The sequence below is a fragment of the Anarrhichthys ocellatus genome, unplaced genomic scaffold (genome assembly GCF_004355925.1).
Source record: "Anarrhichthys ocellatus isolate YVR2014 unplaced genomic scaffold, GSC_Weel_1.0 scaffold12, whole genome shotgun sequence".
NCBI classification, from domain to species: domain Eukaryota; kingdom Metazoa; phylum Chordata; class Actinopteri; order Perciformes; family Anarhichadidae; genus Anarrhichthys; species Anarrhichthys ocellatus.
In genome coordinates this window covers 3746877-3765199 of record NW_022280042.1, presented here as the reverse complement: position 1 = coordinate 3765199, position 18323 = coordinate 3746877, and the positions used below count along the sequence as shown (strand labels likewise).

At 41.1% G+C, this 18323-nt stretch overlaps 1 long non-coding RNA gene across 3 annotated transcripts; it reads right to left on the bottom strand.

The window, feature by feature from the left end:
• Positions 1-1677: 1677 nt before the first annotated feature.
• LOC116386018 (uncharacterized) lies at positions 1678-18323 on the bottom strand. 3 transcript variants are annotated; one of them, XR_004212933.1, is made up of 4 exons: positions 13967-18323; positions 8018-8158; positions 2991-3092; positions 1678-1865 (listed from the first exon to the last, which is right to left on the bottom strand). It is a non-coding gene; the product is annotated as an uncharacterized LOC116386018 (long non-coding RNA). The 3 variants fall into 3 exon arrangements; XR_004212932.1 differs by having other exon boundaries at positions 2991-8158; positions 13967-14001; positions 16557-18323; XR_004212931.1 differs by having other exon boundaries at positions 2991-8158.

The following is an 18323-nucleotide window of genomic DNA, read 5'->3' as shown; positions in this document are numbered from 1 at the left end:
TAAGCATGTTGATAAAAGAAAAAAATAATACAGCATGTCGATAAAACAGAAAAAAAGTCTGCGTCTATGTCGAAAACATTTAAAATTAGTCATAGTATATAGCATGTCGAAAAAATTGGAAAGTCGGTCATAGTCGCATGTCGAAAAAATGTGAAGGGAACCCTTAAGCTCCTCTGGTAGATTCAGTCACATCTGTATCACATTTATGGACAGGAAAGAGAGTTAAACTCTTCAAAAAAAACAGTACTTTGTTTGGTTTCAACCACTGATAAATGATGAGGTTATTAAGGTTTTCTCACAACAATCACATACAACAATTTCAATGAAACAGTGTCAGTGCTACAACAGCTAATTCTGACAATCCTGCTATTAACAGGTATTCTTTATTCAGCTTTCACCATGAGTTTTTTCATGCCGTCTTCTAGTCACCCCTAAGGGCATAAGACCTTTAAGCCTATTCCTCTTGTTAAAGAAGTATGATCCAGTCTCTACCCTGGAACAATCCCAGTCTCTCTCTGCTCTGCTGGCTCCTTTGATGCTGGTCTGAGGCTGGTACCTCCCTCAGGTTCATGCGTCGCTCACACACATGATTCATCCTGCTTTTAGGTCTGCAATGTAACTGGTTTGATCCTGTTTAGAACAGGAAGTATTATATAAGTTTTGAGTGACATTTTACATAAAGCGTCTAAGCAGTTTGTGTGTTTAATTACTTATATTATGAAATAAAACAATTTATATGTATAATGGTTATACTTTTTAAATCAAACAGGTTCTAGGTTGTAATAGTTATACAAATATGCTTTCATGTTTTTCTACAATCTTCTTACAGCAAAGTTGATGTAGTGCTTGTGGACGTAAATCCACAAGTATAAAAAGTAATTGTCGGGAAAAAAAACATGTCATAAAAATGTCCATCTGTCCAGCTGGAAATTGCTAAATGACCCGATACTATTATTTGAATTGTTGTGTGACTGTCGTTTGTTTTGTTTCTCTGTCCTCCAGGCTGGAGAGCCACAGGGAGGCTCATCAGAAGCAGCTCAGGGTAAGGAAACAAACAGCTGTCTTGATACTTTGATTATTGTTTGAGTCAATATAGCATGCCATAGAAATGTCATAGAGTGGTCAAATGTAACACAACGTCTAGTCTGAAAAGATGCAACAGTCGACTTTAGCTATTTTTTTCTATTTATGCTCTCAAGGGCTGTTTCAGATGAACAGTTGAGATTGTCAAACAAATGTAGAGTATAGTATTTCATTTAACTTGCACTGTGATTTAGTGCCATATATGTTGAAGTAGCCGAGCAGTTGTATTTACGTCTGTATGTAGTCAACAACGGACTGTCAAATCAAATAAAGAAAGTTCAATAGAATAATATGTCAACAATAGAAATAAATGTAAATAAATTACATAACAGAAACTTAACCTGTGAAATTGTATTACGCCATTTTGATTAACTCTGCAGATTTACTTTGTTGTTTTGTAGTCCTCATTCATCAATCCATCCACGTTATTGCGAGTATTATATAAACGATGCATGATTTACAGGCTGTCTTGTGCAGCTGTGCCCATAGAAGAAAATTAGCGGTAGCGGAGGTGGATTTTAACAAAGCAATGGACAGCAAATATACAGTCCCAGCCCATTACTCAGACATTCACCAGAGGCCTACCATTCTCTGCATCTTGGCAGGAGGTCTGCGTATGCTGTAGGAGTAGTAGTTGAGCATGGCGTACTCGATCATGGCAGCGAAGACGAACAGGAAGCAGACGGTGACAAACAAGTCCATGGCCGTCACGTAGGACACTCTAGGTAGCGAGTTCCTGGCCACCGTGCTCAGGGTGGTCATGGTCAGTACCGTGGTGATGCCTAGGGAGGTAATGCATATGGATAGCTATATGGATAGCTGGCTGGCACTGGGGTGACCCAATGACTCCAGTCAGTGATTATATAACATGTGGGCAGAGGTCTATTAATCACCATCAATAATGCACATGGGGTATTCTGGGTAGATTCTCGCATCAATCCTGTTCCTCTATTAAACAGCTGAAGTGGGGATTTTCTGTGAGTGTGGTGAAGTAGAATAATGAAATAATCAGTTTTTCTCCCAGGGTGTGCTACAATGATATCAAAGAAGATCTTCTCTACAGTGAAGCCGCATCACAATTAAGACTGTTTTTCCATATACTATATGTTTTGACAGACTATACTTTGACTTAATGCAACTTTTGTAGACACGCTATACTAATTTATTTTGCTTATACGACTTGTTTTTGAACACCACTGCTCTTAAAACACTACCTTTTCCTTACTGTGTGAGACATTTCACACAGTAAAAGTGCTTAAATACACACAGTGTATTTAAGCAGTATATTGTTGAATTGTTGTCCTTTTATTTTCTACCTAGTTGACTGCGTTGTTGGAAGAAAGGTGAGGACAACCAAGTGTCACCCACATCTTCTTTATACTGTAGTTGTCTGTTGTAGTAAATATCATATCCTTGTGGAGTCATTTCTTCAAAAAGCCCTGCACCTGATATCATGGGTTCAAGTTGGGTGGTTGTTGGTTCAATGCAGTTTAATTTGAGGCAAGGTCTTGTTTGTGCTACACGCTTGGTTGTCCTCACCCCCGTTGTGTTAACGTCACCCACGTCTTCTTCACACTGTAGTGGCCTGTTGTAGTAAATATCGTAGAAGAGTGACACCAACAGTTCTAAAGTTTGTTTTGGGTGAAATCCTGCAGTGGGAAAGAGAAATACGCTGGGAGCACAGTGTAGTTTGTGTGATCGGATGGGTGTTTGGGATAGATGGATGGCAAAAGGAATTAGCAGGTTATGCAAGAGATGGCAGGTTTGCATCCCACACAATAACAACAACAAAAACAGCTTTTTGGGTGAAATCCTATAGTGGCGAAGAGCAGAGCGAGAGCTTTTTGGGTGAAATCCTCATCATGGTAAAGCTGTTTTACTGTAAACAGGAAGTTGCGGTAACTCACCTAACAGTGCAGAGTTTTATTGTACTCCATCTTCTTCTTCTTCCTCATTCTACATCTCTTCCTCACAGCCAGGTGATATTTTCCATCAAGCTGTGTTGGAACCTGAAATAATAGAAATAGTCTGTGTAAGAGACAAAATATTGTTTTTCCTCATGCTTTGAAAATAGATTAAGATTATAAACATTCATTAATAGTGACTGTAAGAACTTCATTTCAGAGTCAGCCAGTGGTTTGGGAAATGTCTCATAATCAATCTTGACAGCGTGAGAAAAGCAAACGCTGAAGGTCTAGACGTCTCACAGTAAGGAGGTGCAGCCTCCATACTCAGATGCCAGATTCATCCGTCAAACAGACACTCTGTCAAACCTCCTGCATTCACACAATCACTGACATATTTAAAGGGACCTAAGAACATTGCTTGAGGAACTCCCTCAAAATATAGTCCTGACCCTTGCTGCTTATTGCATCTGAGGAATCCCCCAAAAAATATTATAATATCAGTTCATGGATTGTATGTGAGCTGCTTGGGCTTTTATCATTTATATAATGATATAAAACATTTGTGTAGTGTCTTTTAAAAAGTATACAACATGGCAGTGACATAACTATTATATATGTTGTTATATGAACAGAAGGAATGTTACAGCCTGTTTCAGTGAACTACTGTTTTACAACAAACTGTGAACCAACCCTTTCATCTCTAAAGCTCAAAATCTATTTTAACATCATGTTCTACTTCTGTCTCCTGCAGCTTGTTGGGATGGTGGGACATGATCTGAAAACTCGGTTCCTGATGAATAACGGTAAAGAAAATGATGTTATTTGTACATGACACAACATGAAGCCACTGTTGTGATTTAAAGGTTGATGTTTGCTGCCATCCTGTGGCCTCATTGGATATTACATCTATAATTCATACTTGGCACTGTACTCTGAATATTGATGACATATATTTCTCCACATGTGTCTGTTCTTATTAAATGCCTCAAACACAAACTGTGACCGTGTTTATTTTGTGTGATCTCAGTGTTGGAGTGAACGGCTTCAGACTGTCCAACCTGCAGGCATTTCGGACATACTGCAGTGCATTGCATTTATGAGTTCACGGTCTTAAAATGTTAAGTGTTTAAAACTAACAAGATGTACTATTGTACGTCCCAACGCATAAAAAAAAGACCCTGATCATTATAGTTCAGGATGAAATTTGTAGGATTGAAAATAAAAAAGAGAAAAACACTAAAAAGCACTCCGTTTATAATGAATGTTTGCATTGGCAACACATTTTCGATTTAATATCTTGTATTATTGCTTCTTTATATTCAAACTAGACATTATTTAATTCATATAAATATCCAAATATCAAGACCTTTGGTTCCCGTTATTGTTTTGCTTAAACTTTTTCCAGAGGTGATCAATGATGGTACAGCATAAATTAAGGACATCGTGGATATGGTGAGTGCTGATTATTTTACACTCCTGAAATAAAAAAGATGATAAAAAACTGCAAGCGCAAGGCTATATATAAGACTATAGCCAACTATCAAGCAAAACTGTCTTAATGCAATTCAATTATTCGAATCATCAAGAGAAGACATGCCCCTTCTCACTTAATTTTCAGCTGGTCATCATCCATTTTCCCATAACCCCCTGGTTACATATCTCCGAAACTTCGGTGGGGACAATGCCCCCACCACCACCTCCCCGGCAGAGCACTAGACACTTGGCAACGTGCGGGATTCGAACCCACAACAGTCTGTTGCAGACAGTAGGAGATTTGTCTGAGAATACCACTACTACGCCACCAGCCCCTTTCGCATTTGGAACTCTTCTCGGAACGTATTTGACTGTGATGGCCTGTCAAACCTCAAAAGCAGTCACACCTTTTACGGTTCGATCCCACAATCGCTCAGTTTCCAGCCCGACTGAGCTATTCGACTCCATACACTTAAATCGTGTCTTGGTCTCTGCGTATTTGCACTCTATAAGGATAGAACCTACAACCTCCTGTCTCGTAACCAGTCTTCTATCACCCTAACCCATCTGTCCTGATACCAGCAACTGGTCCCTACACATATTTGACTTTGTGATTGGATGTTCCAGCCTTTCAACCAATCATTTTTCGACATAATCTAATGACTTTTTTCAATATATTACACTATGACTGATTGTAAAAATAAATGTATTTTGACACACACCCATCCATGCACTTCACTACTAATCAGCTGGTTCCTTCAAGTTGCATTTGTTTTGCTTTTGTCAAAAATTACTTTTCTTAACAGCCAACTTGTCTGGTCTTCCAAATTGTCGCACCTTTTGAGACAGGTTTTGATATGTGCCATACTATACAATGATACTATTGTTTATACTTCATTGTATTTTTAATTTATGGTTCACTGTACTACCACATTTTTATTTCATACAATGACTTCTTCATGACATTGTATATTATGCTGTTTTATGGCATATGTGACGCCCAGGGCCTCTGGCAGGGAGTGTCTATCTTTCAGTGTTCCTGGATCGTTAGAGAGGGACATCAGGAAGATTGGAGGCAGCTGGCCACGGCCTTCGACCTACAAGACCCGCCCCATCCGGAGGAAGTGCTGGCTTCTTCCCCTGACACACCTGGTGTGCTACACGCAGCAGCAGCAGCAATAATTCTGCGTCGGATGTGAACGATTTTGATGATCTGTATAACCTGATGGTGCTTGAACAGTTTAAAAGCACGGTCCCAGAGGGAATTGCGATGTACATCAGTGAGCACAAAGTGAAGACTGCAGGTGAGGCTGCTGCGTTGGCAGATGATTATGTTTTAACCCACAGAAGTAGCGGCGGGGATCCACGCGCTTATGGCTTTGCTGGTAGGGAAAGTGTTCCTGCCCGGTATTTCTCTGGCCGTTCTGGTGGAAATTTTCGTTCTGAACAGAGAGCTGACCGTGGTGTCCGTACCTCTGACGACAGTTGTCATTTCTGCCATGAAGTAGGTCACTGGAAAAGAGACTGCGCTTTGCGCAAGTCTCAGAACGGGTATAATGGAGCGCAGGTGAAACCAGCCGCTCTGGCTGCGCCAGTTTCCAGGTTGGTCATTTCGGACAATTTGAGTGATCTGACATCTCTCACGGAAAAGCCCGATTTAACTTCATATTTGCCTTTTATCACAAAAGGACATGCGTCTCTGGTGAGTACTGACAGGAAGGTGCCAGTAACTATATTACGTGACACTGGAGCATTGGATTAATTTATCCTGGCGTCAGCTCTGCTTTTTTCTGCGGAAACTGACACAGGTTCATTTATACCTGTTTTAGGGATGGGCATGTCTGTTCATGTACCAGTGCATAAACTTGTGCTCCACTCTGACTTAATTGAGGGAGAAGTTATAATGGGGGTGCGCCCTGCTCTACCTATACATTATGTCAGCATGGTGGACTGTCTGAGCTGTGTTGCTTTTTGTTGATTAGCTGCTGTTGATTATTTATTTTCTGTTGATTATAAAAAGTTCTTAAACTCACAGCGTTTGCTGTTTCAAGTTGTGAAAGCAGACACATAGCGCTAATTTACAAAACGCATATTAAGCATAAATCTTAAAAGATTTAAGACCTAAAATGTACTCATTTGGGGCTGGGGCACGTATCTGGGCTGATGATCCAGCTCAATCGGTACTTGTCCCGGTACCGCTGGGTAGTAAAGGCCCTGATGAAAATGAGAAGCGGTATCCTGATGTATTCCAGGCTTGCGCCGTGACGCGCGCCATGACGGCGGCCGGTCACGAGGGGGAAGCAGAGGTGGAATTGGAGAATGCGAAAATAAATGACCCCACAGAAGTGTGTATTATCACTGTCTAACACTCCATTGTCTGTCTCACAGAGTGTTGGCGAGCGAGCAAAAAGCTGATTCCACGCTAAGTGAGCTGTTCCAGTCTGTTCTTCCAGCAAATCGTGCGCACGGGTACTTCATTCAAAACGAGGTATTAGTCAGAAAACCCGTGCCACGTAGCGAGCGTCTCATTGGAGATTCGGTTTATCAAATCGTCGTGCTGTTGAAATTCCGCGATTTGGTCTTGCGTGTTTCACATGAGTCAGGGCATATGGGGGTAGGAAAAACATGCGATTGCGTTTTTAGGCATTTCTTTTGGCCCCATGTTAAGAGACGTGGCGACCTACATCAAGACCTGCCATACCTGTCAGCTAACACATAAGCTGGCTGCCTTGCAAGAAGATTGGAGAGAACCAACAAACAATCTGGTTCATTATGTCAAATGGGTTCCGGATTAGACTTGACTCAGCTGGGGAATTGGCAAGGTCGACGTTGGCTGAGGCAAGATGGAATGAAACGTTTGTATGACCGTCGAACAGCACGACGTGTTTTCAGTTCAGGCATACTCTCTAGAGATGAGTCGCATTAAAGGGAAGGACAATATTGTTGCTGATGCATTGTCCAGGGCCCCATGTCAGTAATTGTGCATCATGTTTCTTTCAACTTTGTCTGTCTCTCTTAAAGATTGCTTCAAGGTACCAGTAGCTGAGATGGGATATGAGGAAATAGCTGAAGGAATGTTGAGCAACTGTTGAGGTGATTGGGTTGAAGTATAATGTATATGCAGGGTTTTTTGTGATGTAGAGTTGTGGGCATGGTTGATGTCCAGGTTCCTGTGGGGACCCTGTCTTTATGGGGGGGGTGTGTGATGGCCCAGGGCCTCTGGCAGGGAGTGTCTATCTTTCAGTGTTCCTGGATTGTTAGAGAGGGACATTAGGAAGATTGGAGGCAGCTGGCCACAGCCTTCGACCTACAAGACCCGCCCCATCCAGACGAAGTGCTGGCTTCTTCCCCTGACACACCTGGTGTGCTACACGGAGTGTCTGGCAGCAGCAGTTAAACCGTCTGGTATTCTGTGAGAATGCTCTTCTGTGTTGCACTTTGAAATGTCCTGGCCTTTTGTTAATAAAGGTATTTCTTTGTTTAGCTCCGTGCCTGAGTTTCCGTGACATTTTGCTATGGTTCTAGAGCCGGACCATAACGCATACCATACTTACTGAAACAATAATTAAAATATCACGACATTATCAAGTTTCATTATTTGCTCTGAGCTCGTCCAGCGTCATCTTGTCTTGGAGGCAGCTGAGCAGCATTCGATATGCCTCTCTGTGGTTCTCAAGGGGCTCATCCAGTGTTTTCTGGAAGACAAAAACACAAAAAAAACTCAAACACACAATCATTTATATCTCACATACCTTGTATGTATCTGAGAACCAACAAAGACGACAAACCAGCTCCTTAAATCGTCAGTAATGTCAGATTCGGGTATTCTAAAGTTCTGTAGGTCAGATAATTCTGCTTGAGGTGTGTAGAGTTCATAAACTATACTGTACTATGACATACTACACTACCACTTTTTATGAGATTTCTTTATTGCATTCTATGACATACATGTATTTATGACTTGCTATACTGTGGCCTTTTTGACATACAACACTAACTTTATAACTACTATACAACATTTTACACTGTGCCTTTAACGGGATATATTATGCTGTTTGAGGTACAATAATATTACACCATTTAAAAAAAAAAAAAAAATCATAGTATGTTGATGGCCCGGTAATTTATCTGGGTCACCTATAAAATTTGTGTTAACAAATTGCAGTGTTACACTTGTGTGTGTTGTATTAATGAATACGGTTATAATTATGGTCATATACAGTTGTGTGAAAAAGTGTTTGCCCCCTTCCTGATTTCTTATTTTTTTTGCATGTTTGTCACACTTAAATGTTTCAGATCATCAAACAAATTTAAATATTAGACAAAGATAACACAAAATGCAGTTTTTAAATGAAGGTTTTTATTAAGGGGGAAAAAAAATCCAAACCTACATGGCCCTGTGTGAAAAAGTGATTGCCCCCTAAACCTAATAACTGGTTGGGCCACCCTTGGCAGCAACAACTGCAATCAAGCATTTGCGATAACTGGCAATGAGTCTTTTACAGCGCTGTAGAGGAATTTTGGCCCACTCATCTTTGCAGAATTGTTGTAATTCAGCCACATTGGAGGGTTTTCAAGCATGAACCGCCTTTTTAAGGTCATGCCACAGCATCTCAATCGGATTCAGGTCGGGACTTTGACTAGGCCACTCCAAAGTCTTCATTTTGTTTTTAAGCCATTCAGAGGTGGACTTGCTGGTGTGTTTTGGATCATTGTCCTGCTGCAGAACCCAAGTGCATTTCAGCTTGAGGTCACGAACAGCTGGCCGGACATTCTCCTTCAGGATTTGTTGGTAGACAGCAGAATTCATGGTTCCATTTACCACAGCAAGTCTTCCAGGTCCTGAAGCAGCAAAACAGCCCCAGACCATCACACTACCACCACCATATTTTACTGTTGGTATGATGTTCCTTTTCTGAAATGCCGTGTTACTTTTACGCCAGATGTAATGGGATATACACCTTCCAAAAAGTTCAACTTTTGTCTCGTCAGTCCAGAGTATTTTCCCAAAAGTCTTGGGGATCATCAAGATGTTTTCTGGCAAAACTGAGACGAGCCTTTATGTTCTTTTTGCTCAGCAGTGGTTTTCATCTTGGAACTCTGCCATGCAGGCCATTTTTGCCCAGTCTCTTTCTTATGGTGGAGTCATGAACACTGACCTTAATTGAGGCAAGTGAGGCCTGCAGTTCTTTGGATGTTGTTCTGGGGTCTTTTGTGACCTCTTGGATGAGTCGTCGCTGTGCTCTTGGGGTAATTTTGGTCGGCCGGCCACTCCTGGGAAGGTTCACCACTGTTCCATGTTTTCGCCATTTGTGGATAATGGCTCTCACTGTGGTTCGCTGGAGTCCCAAAGCTTTAGAAATGGCTTTGTAACCTTTTTTCCAGACTGATAGATCTCAATTACTTTGTTTCTCATTTGTTCCTGAATTTCTTTGGATCGCAGCATGATGTCTGGCTTTTGAGGATCTTTTGGTCTACCTCACTTTGTCAGGCAGGTCCTATTTAAGTGATTTCTTGATTGAGAACAGGTGTGGCAGTAACCAGGCCTGGGTGTGGCTAGAGAAATTGAACTCAGCTTTCCAAAGATGTGATAAACCAGTTAATTTGTTTTAACAGGGGGGGGCAAATCACTTTTTCACACAGGGCCATGTACAGTGGGTACGGAAAGTATTCAGACCCCTTTACATTTTTAACTCTTTGCTTCATTGCAGCCATTTGCTAAAATCCAAAAAGTTCATTTTATTTCTCATTAATGTACACTCGGCACCCCATCTTGACAGAAAAAAACAAATGTAGAAATTTTTGCAAATTTATTAAAAAAGAAAAACTGAAATATCACATGGTCATAAGTATTCAGACCCTTTGCTCAGTATTGAGTAGAAGCACCCTTTTGAGCTAGTACAGCCATGAGTCTTCTTGGGAATGATGCAACAAGTTTTTCACACCTGGATTTGGGGATCCTCTGCCATTCTTCCTTGCAGATCCTCTCCAGTTCCGTCAGGTTGGATGGTGAACGTTGGTGGACAGCCATTTTCAGGTCTCTCCAGAGATGCTCAATTGGGTTTAGGTCAGGGCTCTGGCTGGGCCAGTCAAGAATGGTCACAGAGTTGTTCCGAAGCCACTCCTTTGTTATTTTAGCTGTGTGCTTAGGGTCATTGTCTTGTTGGAAGGTGAACCTTCGGCCCAGTCTGAGGTCCAGAGCACTCTGGAAGAGGTTTTCTTCCAGGATATCTCTGTACTTGGCCGCATTCATCTTTCCTTAAATTGCAACCAGCCGTCCTGTCCCTGCAGCTGAGAAACACCCCCATAGCATGATGCTGCCACCACCATGTTCCACTGTTGGGATTGTATTGGGCAGGTGATGAGCAGTGCCTGGTTTTCTCCACACATACCGCTTAGAATTAACGCCAAAAAGTTCAATCTTGGTCTCATCAGACCAGAGCATCTTATTTCTCAGTCTGTGCGGGCTATGCGGGCTTTCACATGTCTTGCACTGAGGAGAGGCTTCCGTCGGGCCACTCTGCCATAAAGCCCCGACTGGTGGAGGGCTGCAGTGATAGTTGACTTTGTGGAACTTTCTCCCATCTCCCTACTGCATCTCTGGAGCTCAGCCACAGTGATCTTTGGGTTCTTCTTTACCTCTCTCACCAAGGCTCTTCTTCCACGATTGCTCAGTTTGGCTGGACGGCCAGGTCTAGGAAGAGTTCTGGTCGTCCCAAACTTCTTCCATTTAAGGATTATGGAGGCCACTGTGCTCTTAGGAACCTTGAGTGTTGCAGAAATTCTTTTGTAACCTTGGCCAGATCTGTGCCTTGCCACAATTCTGTCTCTGAGCTCCTTGGGCAGTTCCTTCGACCTCATGATTCTCATTTGCTCTGACATGCACTGTGAGCTGTAAGGTCTTATATAGACAGGTGTGTGCCTTTCCTAATCAAGTCCAATCAGTTTATTTAAACACAGCTGGACTCCAATGAAGGAGTAGAACCATCTCAAGGAGGATCAGAAGAAATGGACAGCATGTGAGTTAAATGAGTGTCACAGCAAAGGGTCTGAATACTTATGACCATGTGATATTTCAGTTTCTCTTTTTTAATAAATTTGCAAAAATTTCTACATTTCTGTTTTTTTCTGTCAAGATGGGGTGCTGAGTGTACATTAATGAGAAATAAAATGAACTTTTTTGATTTTAGCAAATGGGTGCAATGAAACAAAGAGTGAAAAATTTAAAGGGGTCTGAATACTTTCCGTACCCACTGTAGGTTTGGATTTTTTTTCCCCCTTAATAACCTTCATTTAAAAACTGCATTTTGTGTTTACTTGTGTTATCTTTGTCTAATATTTAAATTTGTTTGATGATCTGAAACATTTAAGTGTGACAAACATGCAAAGAAATAAGAAATCAGGAAGGGGGCAAACACTTTTTCACACAACTGTACATGTATGTTGAAAATGTAGGCCTATCTATAAATTTAACAAATTAAATCCTAAATATAAAAATCAAATGTGATACAAGAAAATGAATTGGGTCAGAAAATAGGTTAAACTTTAATCATCTGATTTGGTGATCAAATAAAATGACACGGGTATTTAATCCTGTTGACAATTATTCATATATGATGAGGTTAGTCTCCATAGCAGCCACATAGTCAGAGCATTTTTTGTAATTAAGATTACCTGTTGTAACCCTTTCACTATTTATTCTAATGAATGAACTTATATTTCTGCTTCATGGCATACAAGTTAGTCCACTATAGCGTTTGCAGTTGAATTAAGAAGTTATTCAGCTATTGAAGTTATTTGAATAGATTTATGAAAATCAACAGCTATTATGTGCACAATTGAAACAACTAGCATTACTAGTTGTTTTAAATATTCTAAATACAAGGGGGACTTATTCTTAGCCTGGGATATGTCAGGGTTTAGCAACAACATTGATCTTGATGCATTGCGTCACACACTGCAGTAATAACCCAAGTGGAAAACCAGGAAAATAATAAAAAATGACTATTTTGAGGCCACAGCTGCAGATTGAAAAAAGATATAATAAAATGCTTGAAGTTCAACTTCCCAAAATTTAAAAAAAACAAATGAAATCATACCCTGGTGGCCAAAATGTATGCCAAATGCCAATGATGGAACATTTTAAAATGCCTATAGCTATACATAAAGGGTTAAACAAAATCCAGAGATGAGATTTAGTATCAGACCTGAATGAGATAATACTGATCCTCATCAAGACAATCATTCATGTAAAGCATTTACATTACAACCGCATTATTATTAAAGACCAACTATCAGAGCTGCCGCCACTATAATCACAACTGTGCATGTATTTAAGAATCCGTATCTGGATATAACAGACAACCAGAGAGAGGCTGAAGTCTGTCCACCGGGACCAACTTCAATAAAATGGAGTCCATCCTGCTCTTTGAAACCCATCTACAGGACTTTGCTTTGCATAGACAACCAGGACTTAACATCCTTCCCCTCTCGACACTCATTCAAAACATCTCAAATTGGGCCTCTGAGACTGAGCAGAGAGGTGTTTCTCCTACTTTTTTTTTGAAACTCTGAATGTACAACAAGTAATGTTGTGTACTGGCTGTTAAAGGTTGGCTGCAGTCATCACAAACAAGCACATGGTGTTCCTATGAAAAAACACAGATGATCGATGCTTCGGGCATATACACAATGAGGCACAGGCTCCCAAATCAAGTCCTGTTTGTCTCCGCCCTGTTTGCTTGCAACTGTCATTTAAAGGCAATATTGAGAGTTGCTCAGAGCTTTACAAATGCAGCGATTTGCTGAACGGCTATCCAAAACGATCCAAAACCACTTACAATAAGTGCATTCAACCATGTGTTCAACCCCACAACTGCAAGAATCTTGCAAGTACATCAACATCATCAAATTTGCGGATGTACTCTAAGTGCTAAACAATAAGAGACAGACAAAGTTGATTTTTTTCAGCTGAGACAAGATGAGACCGTAGGAACCAGGTTGTATATAGGCTTGTGACCTCGCTACCTCTGATTACTCTTACAAACTCTGTTGATTCGTTGAAAGTTCCTATGTAATTAATTGTAAAAAGTGTGTAGATTATGGTAACTTTTCACCTAATGCTTTAACCTGCCCATCTCTCAACACAGGTTTTTAATGCTCATAGATTTTACACATTAATATAGTTTGCAGCCTATATACTGCTATACAGCAGTCTCAATCAGAGCATCACTTGACAAAAGTGTATTACAAACATCTGTCCAACCTCATAGTCAAGCTCTTACCGCCTTCACCTCAATGCACCTCAATGCACCCATCCTCTCTCAGCATAACACAAGCTTCCATGCACAATCGTTCGCACCAGCCGCAGCTTCATAACACCAACGATGGCATTTAAGCTTTCATGAGAACGAGACGCCTCATGCTATGATGCCATGCGTCTGAAAACAAAGCAACACAATGACTGCTTTAGAAAGAAAAGACAAGTGTGAAGCGGTTCCTACCATTGATCAGTTTGACTGGCGGAAACAATCCCCTTCTGAAACAGATAAGCATGTGAAAAGCATTAATAACTATGCATGTATATATATACACATACATCATACATGAAAAAGAATAGAAAGTGTCTTTTTTTCTTCTTCAATTTGAGAAGCTAGTAATTGTTTATTGGTAATAATAAACATGCTCTGAAGCTCCTGCAGGTACATTGGCTGTAAAATCAAACGTATAACCCCGTTAACACTTTGCACACAGGCAGTTCCTTGATGTCAGATTTCCACACCTCTAAAGTCATTTCTAACTGTAGTACACATATTCAGACATACACGCTCTTCATCGCCAGTCCAACACCTACAAAAAAGTTACGTGTGTCAATTAAACAGCTGCTAGACGTGCTGCATGGGCTCCATCTCTCTGTCCTCACGGCTTCAGTAAGTACGTCGTCGCTCAGCGAGGAGTCGCTCGCCGCCTCGTTTCATTAATACCGCCAGGAGCCGGCGCTGAGCTGCTGCTGCTCCTCTTCCTCCTGCTCCCAGGTGTCGGGGGAGGCTGTTACCTGGGAAATACCAGCCGAGATTAAACCATGTGAAATCATGCTGCAGATCGTCCCTCCTGAGGCAACGGCTCGCTGTGTGTTCATAATGTGAATTAGCATTTCGTGCTGAATCACCTCCCATGATGCACGCCGATTTCCCATCTTTGTCTCAACTTGAAGACGTGTTCTGTGTAATTTAAAGTTATAATACTGGAGGTGAACCGCATCACCACTGTCTCTGCTTCTACAGTGATTGTAGTGACGTTCATACACTTTTTCCACAACCTAAAAATGCTTTTTGATATGTGACAGCTAAAACTGTTACGATGAACTAAACAGTATATTTAAAGGGCTGCAACTAACAGCCGTTATCAATTTAGCTGTCAATTAAAGCCCCACAAAACACTTTCCCAGAGATTAAAGAAGCGTCTTTAAAACGCCATTAAGTCCAAAACACAAAGAGATTCCATTTACACTGGTATGAAACAGGAGAGCACCAATATTATATTAATTATATAGATTGTAGTGACACTTTGTATGTACAGCATACAGAGTCATTGCAGCATTTTCATCACGGTGACCACTTGACATTTCTAAGACTTATTCACTGGAAGCTTTTCAATCTTCTCTAAAGGTAACAATTTCTCCATTGTCAGGTATCAAAGTCTAAAAGTTACCAACTTCATAATTCTGCTGCTTATGACAATGAGCCGAGTACAGCTTGTGAGCTTGTTCTCTCGGGGCTTTTCTTTCCTCCGGAGGCAGCCTTTCAAGGCAGCAATAGACATTTAAGCTTTGAGCACCAAAACCTTCCAAGCATTTGCATTAACACGTTTTTTTATTTTCTTCCTCTCAGACACTGAGTCTAACACCGGCTAAGCTTGTCTCAGATTACTGCAGTTTCCTTTTGGTGCAGGATCTCTTATCACTAACAACATAGCCAGTGGGCTGCAGAAAACTGTATGTAAAGCAAACACACACTTCCCACTTACACTGGCACAAATGAACACCCTCTAATAATACATGATAAACTAACAACAGGTGCCGAACGTGCACATTTAACATGTGCAAGTGTCACCAACCCAAAGCTAACAGGCCGAGCTTCCAAACTATTATAATAACCGTCAAAAAAGGAATGACAAAGTTTACATGTTTACAAAAAGTGTAATGCACACAACATGCTTTTTGGAAGTTTCATATCACCATATAGCACATTTTTCCTGGCAAGTCGATAAATAAAGTCTATATGAATTCATCACATAGGGAAACCTATTTCTGTATACCCCTGTGTGTATTAAATACTTGACAAAATATGTTCTCATTTTATTAAGAATTTTAGCGCAAAATGAGCATGGCACTTTCGGGTGAAATCATAGAGAAAAAAATGAATAAATAATTCCAGCTATTACATGCATGCAAATAAAGAGTAATCAGACAAAAAACAATACTAATAATATTTACTAAAGCCCCAGTCGCTCAAAGCTGCTCCATCCTGCCCCCGTCAATGACATGCTGGACCAAATATCTTCCGGTCAATGTGAGGAATTTTAAATATTTTTCGCAACATTATCTCCAGAAGAGCGGCTATTGTCATAGATGGCGACAACAACATTAATCAACCTAGCAACATTATTTGGGGCCTTATCCTCTAACGTTTTGAACAGGCATCGCACCGACCACCTACTTTCTCATCACCTGGTCCTCCCTGTCAGCCTCCACGGCCTCACACACCTGTTATAAAGCTCCCTGTAAAATGTTCCCCCATGTCATCTTTCAAAAGATATATCCACAAATAAATGTGACAATAGAGGCGAAGAGATCAAAATGTTCATTTCCGGCTTAGTCTACAATGGGTCCGATGCATCTGTCTCACACACCTGGACCTCACCAGTTAATTAAAACATCAATTAAACCTGAAACCCAACAGCGCGAGAGGAGCTGCTAACAGCGTCAATAAAATAAAAGCGTGAACTAAAAGTACTTGTTTTTGCCACCGACAGTCTCAGTCTATGACAAAATAATGGAAAGGACCCCACAGAGAAATAAAACGTTTTCCTTACCTTCCCTTGGACCTGGCTGGAGAAGTCCTGGAAACTGAAGTCCGGCTCAAATACATACAGACGGAATGTAAAGACCTCCAACATAGTGTCGACTCGTGCAAATATTACATTGAAAGTCTCTTCGATAACAATAATCTACATATTATGTAAACAAACAAACTATGCTTGGCCGCAACTCGCGTCACCGTCATGGCCGTTTCCAAACAGATCCACACGTGTTCCCATAGTCCCGCCCTGCTGTGCTGTGATTGGCTAGCACTGGCTAGGTCCTACAGTGATGTGATTGGCGGATCGTGCGGCGATTGCAATGTGCTCCTGTGTCCTCTCTGCTCTTGATCCGTCAGCAAGATAAGGCCGAATCAGCTGGTTCAACTTAAAATCAAAAGGCATTTCATATCTAACAAAAGCAATCACACTACCTGCTGGTTCACCAGTGTGAGTTCCTCATTCCTTCTCTGGATTTAAGTGTTACTAAATATTGAAGCTCTGCTCAAAAAAAGCTCAAAAAAATCCAGTTCAGAACTTCCAAGTGCATATTTTACAAGACAAGACTCTACCCCCCCAAAAAAGTGTCACATTCATGCACTGATAAGAAAACATTTGCCCCAACAAAATCAAATCATTTGTAGCCCCGTATTCCCAAATATACAAAGACAAATGGCGTGTTTCACTTGCTGTGGAAACAAATTTCCATCTATAATAGCTCTGTTAATAATTGAATATACGGTAACATATCAAAGCATATCCTTTATCATCTATTCTCTCTGTGCTTGGTCTGTCATTCACAGAATACAAAGGAATAAAAAACTAGTGCTTAATTGTGAGCCGCTGGAAGTGTAAGTACTGTAAGTAAGAGCAGCAGGTCATCTAATGGCAGTGCGCAGCCTTAAAGGACAATGCACAGACCTCAATTCATCACAATTATAGGTTTCAGATGGACAAGAAGATTTCAACTGGGGGGCAATTTATAAAAGATGTGTGTGATTTCTATCATGACGGAATGATGTACCCTCTCACCATAATGGCCCCTCCGAGCATGCCTTGCCAGGGATTGAGTCAGCTGAGCTGCAGGGAGGACTATGTCCAGCAGATGGCAGCATTGCACTTTGAATTTCCTGAGGTGGCCCCTTTTCTCTCTGCATCTTTTAATTAGAGGACAGAAGCAGCCTCAAATGCAATATGGCGACTCTTTATTCTGATTATCATGAAGTGATATGATCTCACTTGCCGTTATTTTTGATTTATCCAACTAACACTTTGAGACAGCGGTGAACTATCATTTGATAAGCCAGCTGTATCCACGGTCAAATCGATACCCAAGCTCACCACACACATCGATATGATTATAAAATAATAATTCATTGAAGATGGAGGCGCTCTTGCAGGAAGTAGCAGTAAATTGAAGGGCTTGGTAAGTGATCAGTGATCCATGACTTGCATCTTCCACTCACACCGCATGCACAGGCAATTATGCCGTGCTGAACCATGGAGAGTTCAGAATTACTCCAAAACTGGGTTAACAGCTGCCTGCATCCACTCTCTAAATGCTTTTTGTGTGTGCCCAAACAGACACACACCCTCCGCCGCCACCTATCCATGCACAGACAATTGGCCTGGTTCTTCAAGTGGAAGACATGTCACACAGGGCACCGAGCACAGAGATCCAAGTAACAAGGCCCTGTGAGACATGGAGGGGGCATGGTATGCCAGAGTGAGTAATACTCTTCACCAGTGTGTGTGTGTGTGTGTGTGTGTGTGTGTGTGTGT